Genomic DNA, 21,163 nt, shown 5'->3' with positions numbered 1-21,163 from the left:
CTCTGACATCAATGCACAAGCCTTCTCGTAATAAATACAAATTGCAAAATCATTGTGATAGCATGGCCAAGTTTCCCTTGTGGATTTGGTTATTCTGGTAAATACTACCAGCCGCAGCATGACACATCTAATGTTGGACACTGCATTTTGAGTTTTGCAAGTACAAGCTGGTTGGGGACAGTCTGTACCTTGCCCGTTATGAACAGTGGCTGGGACGTGCTGTTTGATACGATCCAGCGGTCTTTGGGACATACGGCCCACATACATGGCATTACACTGGTACTAAAATCCATATACCACATTACTCATTTCGGAGATAAGTAGAACATCATTTTGGCTTGATGGCAGCATCCTGCTAATGGCGAACACCACTCGTGTTACTACTGCATAGTAACAGCATGAAACAGCTAGCTTAAATTTTTGAGACACGTTGCCCTTCCAGGATAATCTGAGATAGACTGGTCACTTTTCAGGGCCGCAAGTGACAGCCTCAGACCCATTCGTGAGTTCGTGCGATGTACAGCGTGAAATGATCTGATCAGGGTAGCCATTATCCTGCAGCAGAAAAGCTAGCTGTTTCACAGTGCAACTATGCAGTAGTAACATGAGTGGTATTCACCACTCAAACTCAGAGGGTGGTGAATCTTTGGAACACTCTTCCTCAAAAGGTGGAAGCAGATTCTTTGAATACTTTTAAGGCAAAGATAGATAGATTCCTGATTAAAAAGGGGATGAAAGGTTATTGGGGGTAGCCAGGAATGTGGGTTTGAGGTTACAATCAGATCAGCCATGATCTTATTGAATCACAGAATGGGCCCAGTGGCCTACTCCTGCTCCTAATTCATATGTTCATACAGGATGCTGCCAGCAAGCCAAAAAGACATTCTGCCTATCACACACGAGCATTGTGGTATATGCATTTCAGTGCCAGTGAGATGCTAGGTATGTATGCCGTACATCCCAAAGACTAGCAGGTCATATCAAACAGCACGTCCCAGTCACTGTTCACAAGGGGCAAGGTACAGACCATACCCAACCGGCCTGTGCTTGCAAAGCTCAAAATACAGTGTCCAACATTGGATGCCATTCCATGATTGGTTATTTGCTAAATAATCAGGGCCAAGCTGCCTGGTTTAAATTTCAAACAATGCTTGTTAGTTTACTGTCATTCACCATCACTGGTGAAATGTTTTGAAAGTCTAAAGTATTGAACGCTTCACGAATTTGCGTGTCATCCTTGCGCAGGGGCCATGCTAATCTTCTCTGTATCGTTCCCATTTTAGTATATGTGCCGCTGAAGCGAGCACATTCTCCATGGCAATACCTCTACTAATTAGAGTCCACTTGTCAACCAATCAGCAGTCTCTTCTCAGTGCAAATTGTTGCTTTCCCCTTATATTGGTATTCTTGTGAATTGTCCTGATGACTGCAAAGTGAAAAGCTTTGACATGTCCCTTTCTTCAGCAATACCCAAATACCAAAAACTGTATACATGCATACATATTATTAAAACTTTTAACTTGGAATCTATAAATAAGATGTTGTTAATTTATTATAAATAAATCTCCCATACTTGGTTTCCAAAATGGGATCATGGAAAAACCCGACTGACACAGGTGGCATTGAATGATTCAAATTTAGTAGATGAAGTAGGACAGGGAGTTTACAATTGAAAATCTGACAACTAAAAATGAATTGAATGAATTCCAAGCGTGTTCTCAGCTAAAATATCAAATAAAGATTATTCGTTTAGCTTCATACAGCCTCACACACATGGTAATCAGCCCCTCTTCACTCACACACACTCACACACCTTCCCAATCACCCAGCAGCCTGGGATCCACTGTCACTACCCCCCAACCAATACTCTGTTCTTTTGTAGTTCTAGAATAATCTATAATATTGGACTCTACCACACATTTATTCTCTTAATAAAAAGCTCTGCATAACCATTTGTTGATCTCTACAAGGCATTCCAGAATATGTAGACATCTTCATTATATCCACTTTATTTTTGCTTCCAAATTGCTCCTCTCCTTCTACCCCAGTAGTGTTAAGTCACCCCCACCAACTACCCCACCCCACCCTGCCTTGACACTGCCACCCCGAGACTCAGGCCCAGCCCACCACTAACAACCGTCCCCCCCAACCACCAAACCTCCCCTCCAGTCGCTGGTTGAGACTCAGGCCCAGCAGCACCAACCCCCTGGCCCCGATGCTCAACAACCCTGCAAAAGGCTGACACTCCCTCCTCTTTAATTTTCCAATTCTTCCCCTCAGCCTCCTGGAACATGCTGAGAAGCGACTGGTGATAGCACAGCAGAAAGTCTCCTGCATGAAGGCAGCCTAGCTAGCCAGAACAATTGTTTCCGTGTCTCCAATCACAGGTCCCCTCTCTCCCACTCCTGCTGCTTCTCCAATCATAGGTTCTGTCTCTTGAGGACCAGCAAGAGCAGGAGGGAGCAAGTCTGTGATTGGAGGAGCTGGAGTAGCCAGCATATGAGAGACAGAATCTGAGATTGGAGGAGCAGCTCTTCAACAGATTGTGTCTCTTCCACATATGACAGCGACCTTCCTCTTAGCAGTGCCCCCATGATTGAATTTTTGCTGGCTTTTTGGGGGCTTTTGAGGGCAAATTCACTGCCCCCCATGTATTTTCAACACTGATTCAAAGCCCTGGTTAGATGACACCTGGAGTACTATGACCAGCTCTGGGAACCACGCCTTAGAAAGGATATACTGGCATTGAGGAGTGCAATGTAAATTTAACAGAATGATACCTGAACCCCAGGGGTTAAATTACAAGGAAAGATTACACAAACTTGGAACTGAGAAGATTAAGGGTTGATTTGAATAAAGTTTTCAAAATATTAGGGGGAACATATATGGTTAATAGTCAGAAACTGTTTCCAGTGGTTGGGGAGTTTAGGACTAGGAAGCACAGTCTAAGAATCAGAGACAGAGCTTTCAAGAATGAAATTAGGAAACATATGCAAAAAAGACTGGTAGAAGTTTGGAACTCTTCTCCACAAATGGAAGCTGATGCTAGATCAATTGTAAATTTTAAATCTGAGCGATAAATCTCTGTTAATAAATGGTATTAAGGGATTATGGAGAAAAGGGATTAGAGAGGCAAGATAGGTATGTGGAGTTAGGTTGCAGATCAACCACAATCTCATTGAATGGTGAAACAGGTTTGAGTGGTTAAATGACCTACTTATGTTCCTATGTGGCAGCATGTATCCACAAAAAGCCTGCACTATAATATCCAGGTATTCATTCCATAGCCAGGTCATTTGGGTTTTGAATTCATCCTTCCGCTTATCTCAAGACTGCTTGACTCACCTTTACCAACATACGAATTTGGAGGAATAGGCCACTCGGCCATTCAATAAGATCATAGCTGATCTGAATGTAACCTCAACCCCACATTCCTGCCTACTCCCGATAACCTTTCACCTCCTTGTTAATCAAGATTCTGTCTAGTTCCGCCTTAAAAATATTCAAAGACTCTGCTTCTACCGCCTTTTGAGGAAAAGTTCCAAAGACACACAACCTTCAGAAAAAATTTTTCCTCATCTCAGTCTTAAATGAGCAACCTCTTATTTTTAAGCAGTGAACCCTATTTCTAGATTCTCCTACGAGGAAACATCCTCTCCACATCCATCCTGTCAAGACTCTTCAGTATCTTAAAAAGGTTTCAATCAAGTCGCTTTTTACTCTTCTAAATTCCAGTGGATATAAGCCTAACCTGTCCACCCATTCCTGGTATTAGTCTAGTAAACCTTCTCAGAACTGCTTCTAATGCATTTACATCTTTCTTTAAATAAGGAGACCAGTACTGTACACAATACTCCAGATGTGGTCTCACCAATGCCCTGTACAACTGAAGCATAACCTCCCTGCTTTTGTAATCAATTTCCTCACAATAAATAATAACATTCCATTAGCTTTCATAATTACCTGCTGTCGTTGCATACTAACCTTTTGTGATTATGCACTAGGACATCTGGGTCCCTCAGAATTTCAGAGCTCTGCAATCTCTCACCATTTAGATTAAAGCTTCTTTTTTATTCTTCCTGCCAAATTGAACAATTTCAAATTTTCCCATATTATACTCCATTTGCCAGATCTTTGCCCACTCACTTAACCTTCCTACTCCACTTTGTAGCCTCCTTACATCCTCTTCACAACATACTTTCCTACCTATCTTTGTGTCGTCACCAAATTTAGCAACCATTCATTCAGCCCCTTCATCCAAGTAATTTATATAAGTTGTAAAAAGTTGAGACCCCAGCACCAATTCCTGTGGCACATCACTCATCACATCCTACCAACCAGAAAAAGACCCATTTATGCCAACTCTGTTTCCCGTTAGTAAGTCAATATGTTACCCCCGACACCATGAGCTTTTATTTTCTACAATCTTTGATGTGGCACTTGTCAAAAGCCTTCTGGAAATCTAAGTACAGTATATCCACTGCCTCCCCTTTATCCACAGCACGTGACTCCTTCAAAGAACTCCAATAAATTGGTTAAACACGATTTCCCTTTTACAAAATCATGTTGGCTCTGCCTGATTACCTTGAATTTTTCTTTCTTTAATAACATCTTTAATAATAGCTTCTAACATTTTCCGTATGACAGATGTTAGGCTTACTGGCCTGTAATTTCCTGCTTTCTGTCTCCCTCCACTTTTGAATGAAGGAGTTATATTTGGTATTTTCCAATCTAAGAGAACCTTCCCCAAATCTAGGGAATTTTGAAAAATTAAAACCAATGCATCAACTATCTCAAGAGCCACTTCTTTCAAATCCTTAGGGTGAAGTCCATCCAGATCTGGAGGTTCGTCAGCCTGCAGCCCCAACAATTTGCTCAATACCGCTTCCCTGGCAATTGCAATTTTCCCCAAGTTCCTCCCTTCGATTTCCTGATTTACAGCTATTTCCGTGATGTTACTTGTGTCTTTTATAGTAAAGACTGGAGCAAAATACCTGTTTAATTCATCTGCCATCTCCCTACTTTCCATTATCTATTCCCCAGACGCACTCTCTATAGGGCCAATGCTCACTTTGTTAACTCTTTCCGTATTTAAATATCTATAGAAACTCTTACTATCCATCTTCATATTGCTAGCTAGCTTTCTTGCAAACTCTAATTTTTCCCTCCTTATTAATCCTTTAGTCATTCTTTGCTGTTCTTTAAATTCTTTCCAATCTTCTGACCTGCCAGCCATCTTTGTGTAATTATATGCTTTTTATTTAAGTTTGATACTGTCTTCAACTTTTTAGTTAACCACGGATGGTGGGCCCTCCCCTTGAAGATTTTTCTTTCTTATTAGAACATATATATTGTGTATTCTGAAATATCTGAATATAAGTTAAACCAGGTATGAATGGGCTGGGTCAATTTTTTGTTTTTTCACAGGATGTGGACATAGTTGTTTGGGCCATCATTTATTGCCCATCCCTAATTGCCCTCAAGGCGGCAGTAGTGACAGACCCAGATGATGATTTCACATGGCTCAAATACCTCATGTGGCAATCCACTTGCTAATCTGTTTATGGTTTGTAAATATTGTGGAACTTTTCAGCCAACTTTCAAAGCCACTAAATGTTTTCAAAAGAGATTATTAAAAAACCCCATTTAGTTTCATGAATTAGCAGTTCAGTTTATCAGTACAGTAATGCATGCAGATAAACTAAACATTACATTTATATGTATATATAGAACATACAACAGTTACAGCACAAAAGGAGGTCATTTGACCTGTCTCACGTGTTTCGGTTCTCTGCAAGAGCAACTCAGCTAGTCACACTTCCCGGCCCATTCCCTGAATCCCTTCAATTTTTTCCCTTCAGGTGCCTGTTTCCTTTTGGAAGCCACGATTGAATCTGCCTCCACTACACTCTCAGGTAGTACATTCAAGATCCTAACCACTTGCTGAATAAAAGAAGGCTTTCCTCATGTCATCTTTGGTTCTTTTGCCAATCATTTTAAATCTGAGTCCTTTGGTTCTCGACCCTGCTGTCAATGGGAAGTTTTTTTCTATCTACTCTGTCTCAACCCCTCATGATTTTGAGCACTTCTATCAAATTTCCTCTTAAATTTTACTTTTTGAAGAACAAATGCCAGCTTCCCCAGTTATCCACGTAACTGAAGTCCCTCAATCCTGGAACCATTCTTGTAAATCTTTTCTGCACCAATTCTAAAGCCTAAAGGGTGAAACACAGAATTATACACAATACTCCAGTCGAGGCCAAACCAGTATTTTATAAAGGCTCACCATTACCTCCTTGTTTTCAAAAGGGATGGGAGATGCACATTGGCAAGAGCTAGAGAGATGGAGTGTTCAATGAGCTGGGGACATCTTAGGCCTGGAGGTTGGGGTGAAGTCATCGAAGGATTTAAGCATAAAGAAAAGAATGATCAACATTTAGGTATTGGGGAAATCAGGAACCAATGAACATCAGTGAGGACAGAGTGGAGGGTGAACGAGGACTTGGTATGCAACAAGATTCAAGTAGCAGAGTTCTAGATTAGCTGAAGTTAGAGAGTGGAGAATGGAAGGCTGGCCAAAAGATCATTGGAGTAAAATACAGTCTAAGGACTGACAAAGACATGCATGAGGAACTCAGCAGTAAATGAGCTTAGCTGGGCGCAGAGACAGGCGACATCCACCACCCAAAAAAACAAAAATACAGAAGTAAAATTGCTGTTTCAATCAATTAAAAATTCATTAAAATTAATTCACTCATTTTTCTGGAACGATTTATAGAAAATCATCACATTGCACAACCTTGAAACTGAGCAATTTCCAAGTGAAATTTCACTAACAGGAAGAACAGGTGTGAAGTGTCTACTATTTGAGGCTTGATGTGTGCAGTTCACCTTAGACAGGCAAGTAAAACACCAAGTGAGTAGCTCAGCATAGGCCAGGAATCAAACTTGGAAGGTTCATGGCTTCAACAGCTCAGTTACACACCAGACACATCTGCAGATTTTTGTTTTTAATCACTGAATTTATGTGCTGAGCTCTAATCATTCTTAACTATCTATTTTCACTACCTTCTCCTGTAGTACTAGCTTCATTTGTGGCAGTCTTAAGTTCCGACTTCCAAATTACAAAATCAAAGTTTTTACACAGAACTTCTGACAGATTCTTGATCTCCAACCATTTGTGGGAAGCTCATTGACACATGAAAGGAAGGAGAATTCCTCCAATACCGCTTGATCACAGTAGTGCAAGCTACAAATCTGCAAGGTCAGGGATCTCAGAGCAATGTCTAGGTGCTCCTATTAGGATTATGGTAAAGACATAGATGCATTTTTACAGGAGTAAAATATAAAATCATGATACTGCATGGCTCTGTACACAAGGATGTGGCATAGTGGAGCACAGGATCAGGTTTTAATATAAATTATCAGTCTTAAGGACAGAACGGCAGGGGTGCCTAGCCTAGACCAAGAATGGCCCTGTTGGGGGGAAAAAAGTTATTGCTAAGTTACTAAAGCAGAGATCTGGGAATGCCGTTGTCCCACCCCCATTCCTCTTTCAACTCGGGGGCAATGAATGGTATGGAGAATTTCACGCCTCTCTGCTAAATTACCACTATCTTGACTCTGTCCTTGATGGCTGAGGGTCAGATAGGGGTTTTCACCAATGTTATCCTTTAATTGGCCAACTGGAAGTGGTCATAACCAGAATGAAACATGGGCCATCAAATTCTTCATGTGAAATGGTCCATGTATTGAACAGAAAAGTTTCTACATAAAGTGGAATCCTGTCCTACCACTCAACAGCCCTTAAATTTGGAACAAAAAAAAATCTCAAAGTAAACCAAACACATTCAGAACTAATACATTCTATGGACTTACAGGAAACTTCAGATCTATCTAAAAGCAAGCTACATAGAGAACAGCAAGGGTCAGGTTTCAGTGCAACTGCAATGCTTCAAAATGCTTTGGCAACCAGGGACAAAACAATTCCCACTATTAGCAGTTGTTTCTGTCAGAAACATAATACTCTTAATTGTGATATGCACAGGTTACATTTCACCCTCATCCAAGTGTGGAGTCACGGAATAGGAGTGGCCCATGCTACCGAGATTACAAGTTAGTTGTGACTTTTTGCTACCTCAAATGCTTCTCCATTGAAAGAGCCCTTATGAAATCTGCTCAAAATATTGAGAGAAAGCTGGTGCAGTATTATATGATTTCACAAAAGGAAGCTGCTTTGTTAAGGATTTTTTAAAAAATGAGATTAGTTTAACAAAAGCAATGTAACCTATACAGGTAGTTTTATACATTTAGCTGATAGTCTATTGGAATAATAAACAGGATATACTATATTAGACAGGTTTAACTTTTTTCCTGAATTAACAGCATAAAAGCTGATTAAGAAAATTTAATAGACTGAGGAGAACAAGACAGAAAACTTGATATGGCACCGGACTTATAGAAAATGATTCAATTGAGTCTGATGATATCAGAGGAGGGATGCAGGGTAGGAAGAAAGGAAAGGAAAGAGGGATGGAGGGTGGAAGTGATAAATGCAAGTGAGTTAAAAGGTACTCTAGAGGGTGTTTGTCCAATCGTAAAAAAGGTTTGCCAGCAATTGACAATCAAAAGAAATGGGAAAAGGTTAATAAAAAGAGCAGTCAGAATGCATTATAAATGTACCATTGCCAACATTGACAAGATTAACAGTTTAATGATTTTGTACGATTTGATGTGCATGGTTCATGAGGCTAGAAATGAGTTTGATTTATTTCCTTTCAAATCACGTTAAAGTAACTACACAAATTGATAAATTCTAAGCAAAATCGTGTATGTTGATTTTGTAATTGAGAAAGACCTTAAGTACCTTAAGTAATACAAATGCAAAACATTTCAGGTTTTGGAAATGTAAAATAAAAGCAGAAAATTCTGGAAATACTTGGTAGGAGTGAAAAACAGAGTTAGCGTTTCAGGTCACAAACCACAGATCCTGCCTGACCCACTGAGTATTTTCAGCATTTTCTGTTTTTATTTTGTTTTAAGTAATAATGACCTAGTTTTGAATCATTTATTTCAATATGTTTAAACTAGCAGCGATATAGCTTGGTGTCAAATTTTGTTTTATAATGCTCTGGTGAAGGATATTTTATAACATTAATGGTGCCATATAAATACAAATTTATATTATGATAGATGTACCAATAAAAATTTTATTGGAGAACTTGGCTCATCATTCTGAAAATCTTCTTTTACCTCTGGGCAGTAGTTTTAAATCTTGTTTACATGATGGAAAAGTTTGTTTTCTATGCAAGCAAGTTCTAAGGTGTCTTGCATCCATTATACAGAAGTCAGTTAAAGCTCACCAAACTGGCAGTCTCACTCAAAAGACACAAGGGTGGTCTGTCCAAAAATCCACAAGCTTTTATTTGTTACCCTGAAGAGTGATAGGTGCTCTTGACATTGAGCAAAAGAGGAGAGAAATTCACTTGACATCAACTTTGCTCTAACTAGTAGACTAAGTAGAATGTTGAACAACACCAGCAGGTGTAAAATTTGAAACAGTTTTGTATCTCAATCCTCTTTCAATCACCTTGAGGGCCATAAAACTCAAAGAAAACACATGCAGATACACATGATTTACATATTAAATTAAATTTAAACCTTTACAAGCAGAGTTGAAAGGGACCATCTTCAATCTTAAATCCTTTGTATTAAAAGATAATTATTTACCAGGTGTAAAATTAAAAGGATCTCAAGTGGACTGATCCTGCAAACTGGTTGACCTTGTTTGCTTTCTATGTATAGTGTTAAACCTAGGGAGGCTGGATTAAAAGTTAAATCCTTTGTTTTGAAAATTGTCAGGAAGATAGAATTATTTTCTTAACGTTATTGGAATTTATTGTAACCCTTTCCAGTACAAACCCGTTTCCATCTGTTTCAGATGAAGTTACATTGTTTCATAGTTTGTCATTGTGAGATTTGAACTCTTGATCTTGGGGTTACAAACCCAGTACCATAACCACTTGGATATTTAGGCCAAGCCCTAGAATTTGTTGTAACTCTTTCGAGTACAAACACGTTTCCATCTGTTCCTATTCAGATGAAATTATATTGTTTCATAATTTGCCATGGTGAGATTTGAACTCTTGATACTCTTTTGAGTAAACCTGTTTCCATCTGTTTCAGATGAAGTTACGTTGTTTCATAGTTTACCATTGTGAGATTTGAACTCTTGATAACTCCTTCAAGTACAAACCCATTTCCATCTGTTTCAGGTGAAGTTACATTGTTTCATGGTTTGCCATTGTGAGATTTGAACTCTTGATCTTGGGGTTACAAATCCAGTACCATAACCACTTGGCTATTTAGGCCAAGCCTGGAATTTATTGTAGAGCGAGTGAGTGAGTGAGGGTGTTAATTGAATTAAAGGCAGCTGGTCGGAAGGCTTTCATGTATCAGAAGATAAGCTAGGTTTGAAATGTTAAGTAGGTAAACATAGGTGTAAAGGGAACATTTGCATTTTTAAATGAACCAGACTAGCTTGAATTCAAGGTGGGGTGGGGGTGGGGGAGGACTGAAATGTTTCACCTAGCCAGGAGAAGTTAAGAAACAGTGCGTTCATTTTCCTCAAAGATTACTAGTAAAATTAGTACTACGATAGATTTTTATTAGGGAGGTAAAGTCCAAAGACATAGTGAAACAATGGGAATTTGCATTCAAAGGGGAAAATATTTATAAGGGAGAGAAGGCTCTGTGTAAGGGCAGGCATTCTAAGGTCTAACACAAGTATGAAAAACCTCCATCATCTATGCCTCAGCAAGAAACTGAAGCTGAGAAAAGCTCACTTTGAATTCAACTGGTCAGGGTACTGTGTCACTTTGCCTGGGTCTTTTAAATTCTATGTGTTTTGCTGTTGACTTAACAAAAGTGTAAGTGAGATTGAGATTAACTAGGGGATTTAGATGTTATAATAGTAATTTGTAGATCTATGTATGTACTTAAAATCAATTCTTCAAATAGTAAAGATTTAATTTAGTTTAGTAAGAAACCTATAAGACTCGGTCCTCTTATTACTACTGAATTCATGACACACATCTCGAAATACATACAAATTGCAAAACAGTTGTGGCAGCTGTTTCAATTTTCCCTTTGGGATTTGAGCAGCTCAGCATTTACCATCGGCTGTGTCACAACAAAATCCTGTCAGAGAGAAGAGCAGAACTTGTTCGAAGTGTGCATTGTTGGAAGAGACATGGGTGTGAATTTTGAAGAAGAACTTTATACAGAGAGTGATAATGACCTGAACTCTCTGCCCACGAGGGTGTGTAAGCAGAGATGATCAATAATTTCAAAAGTAAATTGGTTGGGCAATTGAAGGAAATAAACCTGTACATACATGTGAGTACAGCAGGAGGATGGGCCTGACTGGATTACTCTACCGAGAATCTGCAGAAACTTGATGGGCCATATGGCCTCCTCCTGTACAGTAAATGCCTCTATGACTCTTATTTTGTGGTGATCTACTTTTGTTCTTAAGTAGCTTGCAGATAGATGATAGACTATACAAAAAGAAAATAAAACCACTGGTCCAGATGGATTGCATCTATGAAAAGAAGCAAAGGCACTACATATTTCATAAAATAATTCAATAGAAAAATGAATAGTGCCAGAGAATTGGAAGACAGCAATGTTATTTCTGTATTTAAAAAAGGGAGATAGCTCAAATCCAGCAAACTGCAAACCAGTTAATTTAATGTCAGAAAACAGAACCGAGGTAGCTACTCAGGCTGGAAAAAGGCAGAAAGTGGTATTCCAAAGGATCAATGCAGGGACCAACACTGTTCACCATTTACATAATGAATTTGAACTTGGGAGTACAATTTTAAAACTTGTGGTTGACTGCAAACTGGTGGGTATAGTTCACACTGAAGACTGTGACAAAATAACATTAAACTTGCAAAATAGTGTGCAAATAGAAATTAATTTCAATGTAGATAAATGCACAATGGTGCATTTCAATAGGAGAAATGGGGAGGTCACATACTTGTTGGAAAATAAGAATCTTAATTGGGTAGAGGAGCCCTGGGATCTAGGGGTACACATTCATAAATTATTAATCTGCACAGATTAACTGTCATGAAAATAAAAATGAAACACAGGTTGATTACTAGAGGAAAAGAATTCAAAAGCAGAGAAGGTACACGAAATTTGAACAAAACCTTAGACTACATTTGGAGTACTATCCATAGTTCTGTTCTCCAGATAGAGATAGTGCAAAAAAATTACAATGGCGATACCAGAAGAGGGTAAACTATCAGGAAAGCAAGAACAGGCTGGGGCCTTTTCTCTAGATAAGAGAATGCAAGATTTGACTTGATAGAGGTTTATGAGGGGGTTTAATAGGGTGGATGTACAGAACATATTTCCACTTGTTGGAGAGTCCAAAACTAGGGGCCATAAACACAAGGTAGTCACCCAATAAGGAATTTGAGATGTATCTCTTTACTAGGAATGGCAAGAATCTCGATGGTGCCACTACATGCAGCGGTGAGGCTAATAACTAAGGTGCAATTAAGGGAAAGCTAGAGAAGTACATGAGTGAGATAAAGGAAGAGGTGAAGGCAACACATGTGGTGCACAAACATTGGCACTACCCCCCTTAAACCAGCCTATATTTCAGCTCTTCTATTTTTACTTAGTTCTGTTGAAGAGTCATACAGACTCAAAACGTTAACTGTGTTCCTCTCCGCAGATGCTGCCAAATCTGAGTTTTTCCAGGTATTTTTATTTTTGTATTGGCATAGACCTATTGGGTTAAATGACTTTTGTGCCGTGAATTCTATATAAATCTGTGATGGATAGTGTGAAACTAATCCATTAAGTTCTGAGGGTTTTCCGCCATGTTGTTGATTGTAAATAAATAAAACATAAATTTCAAATCCCATGTGGAGATAATCATATTAAGCAAAAGGCTGTACTGTTTTATAAGGACATAAGCATACCATGTGTCAGTATCATTGTGCAGATATGTATAACATAACCTCTTCCTTTAAGACCACAAGATCTAATCGCAAATTCTCAAGTCATTTTATCTAAGACATGCCAAGGTCGAACAGATATAAAGAACAGGAATAATTGTAATGCAGTTGTAGCAAAGTGTAACATGTAGTGTGTGACTAATAGAAAGTTTTAATAGATTCAAATTAGTTGTTAAACTCAAGTTTTTTTTTAATATTACAAATACTATTTAAAAAGGTAAAAAAATAAAGCAACTTTATTTCTCTTTTGATTATGCAAAACCTCATAGTCTAAGGACACTGCGTCCTTCAGATACACAATTAATCATACCGAGGAAGCACAAAATGTAGTTGACACTGAACATGAATGCTTTGTATGATTTTCTATACATTTGCTTAATGACTTCAACCAACAAAATTAAAATCCTAATTTTTTACTCACAAACACTTGGTATATCAATTTCTGATAACTATTTACTTGTTAGGCAGATGCCATTTGACATGAATTACAGATCCCATTTTGCCTTATTGGTCAAATTCCAGTCAATTGTCAGATGACTTGTTGCATCAACAAATTACATCAAATTAACAGGAAACTATAAAACAAATTTGTAATTTTCCATTAAGATTACAATTAAGGGCATAAGTACCTTGAAAATTGCTTCAAACTTATTAAGACCTGTTCGGTGAATGCAGAGCTGCAAACGTGACTCTTGCTTTTACCTCTGCTGCAATCCCATTTCCAAGGAACATGGTGTACAGGGGCAGTCAAGGAACCATATTGCTAACTATACGGAAAGGGAGATATGACAGCTTGAGGAAACCATTCTTAATTTTCAACCAAAATCCATTTGCAGACCTCAAAGATATTTTCTTTAAAATTCAAAATAAGGCCAATAACCAAGGAGTGGGCAAGTCAGATATATATTCAATGATTCCAGATTCCATCTCCAAGCCTTACAAGTGGGCTCAGGGTCTCTGAACTCTCAGGATTCTGGCTCACAATCAATTTTTAATGAGTCCTGAATGTCTGTTTGTGCATGTGGACATCAGATGAGTATAGGATTGAGCTTGTTTGCAACACCTTCCACAGTTGAATACCCTATTGGCACTTACTGTTTGGATACACATGAAGAATGGGGACTTGGATGAGGTATAAGAGCTGCCAGTATACATTAAAAACAGTAAGATAAAAGCAAAAAACTGCAGACGCTGGAAATCCAAAACAAAAATAAAAATACCTGGAAAAACTCAGCAGTTCTGGAAGCATCTGCGGAGAGGGACACAGTTAACGTTTCGAGTCCGTATGACTCTTCAACAGAATTAAGTAAAAATAGAAGAGGTGAAATATAAGCTGGCATGAGTGATAATTATTTGAAGCTGAAACTGGATTTATTCTCAGGAAAATCAAAATTGGTCCTATTTTAAATCAGAATGAGTGCCCGTCACACCCAATGAGACACACTCAGGATACTGGGGGCTTGGAACAGTGGGAGGACAACAGATCTTGAACCTTCCACAAAGAATGCAAGGGCTTTTGCAATGAGTGGCTATTTGATTCCAATAAACAATTCATCACAATTTCACACATGCAAGTTTCCAATTGTAAAACCCCTTTTCCACAAGGGATGACAAATAAGCTCCACTCTCAAATTATTCCCAAGTTGAAAAGAATCACTAATGACAGTTTGGAGTTCTGGCCACCTGCACCTCCTCCCATCAAGAAAGTGTGTATAGAACAGGATAACTCTCAACAGAGTAGTGAAAAATAAAATAAAGCAAGGCTGGCTGCTTGCACTGGTTCTGCAGAAATTTAAAATAGGTGGCTCATTAGGGTATTACATTCTCAAGCAGAAAATCCAATTCAAGGCTCCATGCTTTGTGCTGCAACTGCACTCAGAGTTCCCCTAGGGAAGGGAGCTAACATCACTTTCAGGAAAAGGAAAATTTAATTGTCTCTCTGCATATCTTAAGCTTACCTTTTGCTGTGTCAAATGAGGACTGACATTGACAGGGATAGCCAGGATTTTTGTTGAAGGATGTAGGCAATTGTTCCAAAAAGACACATCCTAAACAGGTCGAGATTAATAACCTTTCTGGAATCTCAAAATGGACCATTTGAGGGTGGAAAGGTTAAAAGGAGGGCTCCAAGACACACCAGTAGGAGTATTGTGCACCCGGATAAATAATATTAAGCACTGACTGCAGGGAAAGGTCAAACTCTTACATGACTTTTAAGCAAGTTGATTAACCCGGAGTGTAATAAATAACATTCAAATGAATTCCAGTTATTAAGATCAGCACGTGATCTCAGAACAAGCACGACCTCCACATTATTCAAATTCAGAAGCCTTCACTTACAGTAACTGATTGCCAATAGATTCTGGTAAGTGAACCATTTCCAGTTATTCAGAAATCCATAGTCTATAGGAAAATTTTCCCAAACACTACATAAAAATGCATATTGTACATCTTATGTCTCTAACCCAACAATAGTAAGCAGAGTAGCTGTACACGAGTAACTCACCAAGGCTCCTTAGACAGCACCTTCCAAACCCACGACTGCTACTATCTAGAAGGCCAAGGGAAACAGACATATGGGAATACCGCCAACTGTAAGATCTCCTCCAAGCCACTCATCATCCCGACTTGGAAATATATTGCCATTCCTTCACCGTCGCTGGGTCAAAATCCTGGAACTCCCTCCCTAAAGGCTACACCACATGGACTGCAGCAGTTCAAGAAAGTAGCTCATTACCACCTTCTCAAGGGTAATTAAGGATGGGCAACAAATCCCCGTCTAGCCAGTGACACCCATAACCCATGAATGAAAAAATAACTATCCACATTTTATTTACTCTTATACAAAGAAGCTATTCTATAGAAACTTTGACATCTAGTTTGAGATTAACTGATTAAAAATCTGTCTATCACAGCCTTGAATATACTTAACAACCCAGCCTCCACAGCCCTCTATGGTAAAGAATTCCATAGATTAACTACCCTCAGAAGAAATTCCTCCTCACCTCTGTCTTAAATGGGTATCCCCTTACTTGGAGATTATGCCCTCTGGTCCTAGTCTCTCCCACAAGGGGAAACAACCTCTCAGCATCTATCCTGTCAAGCCCCCTAAGAATATTATGTTTCAATAAGGTCGCCTCTCATTCTTCTAAACTCCAATGAGTACAGGCCCAACCTATTCAGCCTCTCCTCATAAGAAAATCGCTCCACACCCAGGATCAATCCATTGAAACTCCTCTGGATTGCCTCCAATGCCAGTACATCTTTCCTTAGATAAGGGGGCCAAAACAGTTCACAGTATTCTGGATGTGGTCTAACTCATGCCTTGTATAGTTTCAGCAAGATTTCCCTATTTTTACACTCTATTCCCTTTGGAATAAAGCCCAACATTCCATCTGCCTTTCCTATTACTTGCTGAACTTGTATGTTAGCTTTTTGGGATTTATGTACGAGGATCCCCAAATCCCTCTGTGCTGCAGCTTTCTTCAGTCTTTCTCCATTTAAGTAATATTCAGCTCCTCTATTCTTCCTGCCAAAGTACATAACCTCACATTTTCCCACATTATATTTCATCTGCCAAGTTTTTGCCCACCCACTTAACCTGTCTATATCTTTCTGTAGACTATGTCATCCTCATCACTTGCCTTCCCACCTATTTTTGTATCATCCGCAAATTTGGCGATATCACATCCATTTCCCTCATCCAAGTCATTAATATATATATTGTAAATAGTTGTGGTCCCAGCACTAATTCCTGTGGGCACTCCACAGGTTGCCATCCTGAAAATGCTCCCCCATATCACAACTCTTTCTATTAGTTAGCCAATCCTCTATCCTTGCTAATATACTACCCCAACACCATGTGCTCTTATCTTAAGTAGCCTTGTGTGTGGTACCTTATTGAATGACTTTTGGAAATCAAAATATATTACATCTACTGGTTCCCTTTATCCTGCTTGTTACCTCCTCAAAGAATTCTAATAAACTTATCAGGCATGATTTCCCTTTCATGAAACCAGGTTGACTCTGCTTGATTAGATTATGTATTTCTAAATGCTCTGCTATTACAATTTCTCCTTCAACTCCTCTCACTTCCTCCAAATAAAAGGTGTGGCTATGGGTACCCGCATGGGCCCCAGCTATGCCTGTCTCTTTATGGGGTATGTGGAACATTCCTTGTTCCAGTCCTACTCTGGCCCCCTTCCACAACTCTTTCTCCGGTACATCGATGATTACTTCGGTGCCGCTTCATGCTCTCGTCGGGACTTGGAAAAATGTATTAATTTTGCTTCCAATCTCCACCCCTCCATCATTTTCACGTGGTCCATCTCTGACACTTCCCTTCCCTTCCTTGACCTCTCTGTCTCAATCTCTGGTGATAGACTGTCCACCAATATCCATTACAAACCCACCGACTCCCACAGCTATCTCGACTACAGCGCCTCACACCCCGCTTCCTGTAAGGACTCCATCCCATTCTCTCAGTTCCTTCGCCTCCGTCGCATCTGTTCCGATGATGCGACCTTCAAAAACAGTTCCTCTGACATGTCCTCCTTCTTCCTTAACCGAGGTTTTCCACCCACGGTCGTTGACAGGGCCCTCAACCGTGTCCGGCCCATCTCCCACACATCCGCCCTCACGCACATGTCTGTCCTCCATCACCCCCTACTCCTCAACCCCCTCCTATGGCACCACCCATGCCCACGCAAAAGATGCAATACCTGCCCCTTCACTTCCTCTCTCCTCACCGTCCAAGGACCCAAACACTCCTTTCAAGTGAAGCAGCATTTCACTTGCATTTCCCCCAACTTAGTCTACTGCATTCGTTGCTCCCAATGTGGTCCCCTCTACATTGGAGAGACCAAATGTAAACTGGGCGACCGCTTTGCAGAACACCTGCGGTCTGTCCACAAGAATGACCCAAACCTCCCTGTCGCTTGCCATTTTAACACTCCACCCTGCTCTCTTGCCCACATGTCTGTCCTTGGCTTGCTGCATTGTTCCAGTAAAGCCCAACGCAAACTGGAGGAACAACACCTCATCTTCCGACTAGGCACTTTACAGCCATCTGGACTGAATATTGAATTCAACAACTTTAGGTCGTGAGCTCCCTCCCCCATCCCCACCCCCTTTCTGTTTCCCCCTTCCTTTTCTTTTTTTTCCAATAAATTCCAATAAATAGATTTTCCTTTTCCCACCTATTTCCATTATAAAAAGAGAAAAAGGAAAAAAAAAAATTATTTATTTTTTACATCTTTTATGCTCTCCCCACCCCCACTAGAGCTATACCTTGAGTGCCCTACCATCCATTCTTAATTAGCACATTCGTTTAGATAATATCACCAACTTTAACTTTAACACCTATGTGTTCTTTTGTATTATTGTTGTTGACATCTTTTGATGATCTGCTTCTATCACTGCTTGTTTGTCCCTACAACCACACCCCCACTCCACCTCTCTCTCTCTCTCTCTCCCCCCGCCCCCCACACACACACCTTAAACCAGCTTATATTTCAGCTCTTTCTTGGATTCGAACTCCAGTTCTGTCGAAGGGTCATGAGGACTCGAAACGTCAACTCTTTTCTTCTCCGCCGATGCTGCCAGACCTGCTGAGATTTTCCAGGTAATTCTGTTTTTGTTTTTGTTCTGCTATTACATCCTTTTTAATAGATTCCAACATTTTCCCAATGACAGATGTTAAGCTAACTGGCCTATAGTTACCTGTTTTTTGTCTCCCTCCCTTTCTGAATAAGGGTGTTACACTGGCAGTTTTCCAATCCTCTGGGATGTTTCTAGGACCTAAGGACTCTTGGAAAATTACTTCCAATGCATCTATTATCTCTGCAGCTACTTCCTTTAATATCCTAGGATGCAACCCATCAGGTCCAGGGGACTTATTGGCCTTTAACCCCATTAGTTTCCCTAGTACTCTCCTCCCACCTCACCCCAAGATAGTTATTGTATTTATTTCCTCCGCCTGATTTGCCCCTTGATTATTTTGTATTTTTGGAATACAATTAGTGTTTTCTACTGTGAAGATGGTGCAAAGTATTTATTCAATTCCTCTGCCATTTCCTGGTTCCCCAATATTTCTTCCCAAGCCTCATTCACTAAGGGACCTATATTGACTTTGATCTCTCGCTTCCTTTTTATATATTTAAAGCAGCTTTTATTGTCCATTTTTATATTACTTGCTAGTTTACCCTTAAAAAGTTTATTTTCACCTTTTTTTTGGTCATCTTCTGTTGGTTTTAAATACTTTCCCAAACCTCTGGCTTACCACTAATCTTTGCCACATTGTATATTTTTTCTTTCAATTTGATATCCTTAATTTTCCTTGGTTAACCACGGTTGGTTTATCCCTTCCTAGAATCCTTCTTCCTCACTGCTTGCTGAGAGTCATGAACTATTTTCTTAAACGTCTGATATTGTTCGTCAACTGTCTTTTCTGCTAAATTACTTTCTCAGCCCACTCCAGCCAACTCTGCCCTCATTCCGTTGTAATTACCCTTATTTAAGTCTAGCACAGCTGTTTCTGACCCAAGTTTCTCACTGTTATGGTCACTGTTTCTTGGGGGATCTTATACTCAGATCATTTATTAAACCTACCTCATTACACAGTACCAGATCCAAAATAGCCTGATCCCTGGTTGGATCCACAACATAGTGTTCGAGGAAACTGTCCCACATACATTATGAATTCTTGCCTATGGCTACCTCTGCCAATTTGATTTTCCCAATCTACATGAAGATTAAAGTCACTCATGATTAATATACTGCTTTTCTTACATGCCCTCATTATCTCTTAATTTATTCGCTGCCCAACAGCATAGCTACTGTTAGGGGACCCATAGACTACTCCCACTGGTATCTTTTTCCCCTTGTTATTTCTTACCTCCACCCATATGGATTCCACATCTTCCAATCCAAGATCATATCTTGCGATTGTACTTATTCCATCTCTTACTAACAAAGCTACCCTGCCACCCTTTCTTTCCTGCTTGTCCTTGCGAAAAGTCACATACCCCTGAATATTTAGTTCCCAGCTTTGATCTCCTTGTAGCCATGTCTCCGTAATGACTATTAAGATCATACCCATTAACCTCTATTTGTGTCATTAATTCATTTTTGTTCCGAATACTACATGCATTTAAGTAAGGAGCCATTAATTTTGCCTTTTTACCATTTTTTCCCTTTTTGACTATTTGCTGCTGTTTTTTTAATACTCTGTCCCTTCCTGTCACACTCTGGGTATCATTACCTAAATAGCTGCCCTGCAATACTGTGTCATGAAGAAATATTAATGTGTATAACATTATTGGAAATTATTTTTAAATTGAACTTGTAGTAGGGTCTGTGTCTGTTAAAATGTTATCTTTAACTACTCCACCCTGTACACATGGAAAGACAGAAAGTCTTTAAACATTTCTGCAACCTGCTCCTCAGAATACTCTTGGGTAAACTGTGAACACATTCCCACTTCTTTACCTATCACCGATTCTCCCCGTTTTACTTGTACACAAATCGCTGGTTTTTCCTATGCCTGAACCTCAGAACCCACAGTACTTTTATTTCCAGAACTTTTCTGCACCCCAATAATTCCAACAGATTTTTCAAGTAAATTCCAACACTGACTTTGTGTGCCTCATTTTATTACAATGAAAACATCTCAATTTTCCATTGTCACTCCTACCGTCAGCACCTTCCTTCTTATTCTGAGAAAAAACTTGCTGGGAATTTCCAGCTGCTCTTCCTCTTCCCTGACTACCCACCTTCCTTTCACCTTGCAACTTTCTATCCTTTTCCGATTTGAAAAGGTGGTGATAAAAAAGTTTAGCATGAACTAACTCAGTCATCAGCTATCTCTGCTGCTTGCCAAACCCTCTGTTCCTCCACATGAGTTCCCACTACCAAAGGGATTGAATCTTTAAATTCTTCCAAAAGAACTACTTCCCTAAGAGCTGCATAGGTCGTCTCTATTTTTAATGCCCGTATCTACCGGTCAAAATTACTGTGTGTTATGGTCTCAAACGCAACATAAGTTTGCCCAGGCTGTTTTTTCATATTCCTAAATTTCTGCCTGTATGCTTAGAAACCAACTCATATGCACTCAAAATAGCCTTTTT

At 39.5% G+C, this 21,163-nt stretch overlaps 1 protein-coding gene and 1 non-coding gene across 10 annotated transcripts in view; both read right to left on the bottom strand.

The window, feature by feature from the left end:
* Window positions 1-21,163, bottom strand: part of LOC121277942 (frizzled-3) — a 144,525-nt gene that overhangs the window by 74,695 nt on the left and 48,667 nt on the right. Inside the window, exon 1 of one of the 9 annotated variants that reach the window (XM_041187830.1) lies at window positions 15,544-15,560. The exons of the other annotated variants lie outside the window; for them this stretch is intronic. The gene's annotated coding sequence lies outside the window, so the exon portion shown is untranslated. Of the gene's footprint in view, window positions 1-15,543; window positions 15,561-21,163 lie in introns of those variants that run through there. 9 annotated transcript variants of the gene reach the window in all.
* Window positions 1,201-1,307, bottom strand: LOC121278520. The gene has a single exon (XR_005943184.1). It is a non-coding gene; the product is annotated as a U6 spliceosomal RNA (small nuclear RNA).

Source organism: Carcharodon carcharias, chromosome 5 (assembly GCF_017639515.1).
Source record: "Carcharodon carcharias isolate sCarCar2 chromosome 5, sCarCar2.pri, whole genome shotgun sequence".
NCBI classification, from domain to species: Eukaryota; Metazoa; Chordata; class Chondrichthyes; order Lamniformes; family Lamnidae; genus Carcharodon; species Carcharodon carcharias.
Note: the sequence above shows the minus strand (reverse complement) of the source record. Positions and strands in the feature narration are given on the sequence as shown.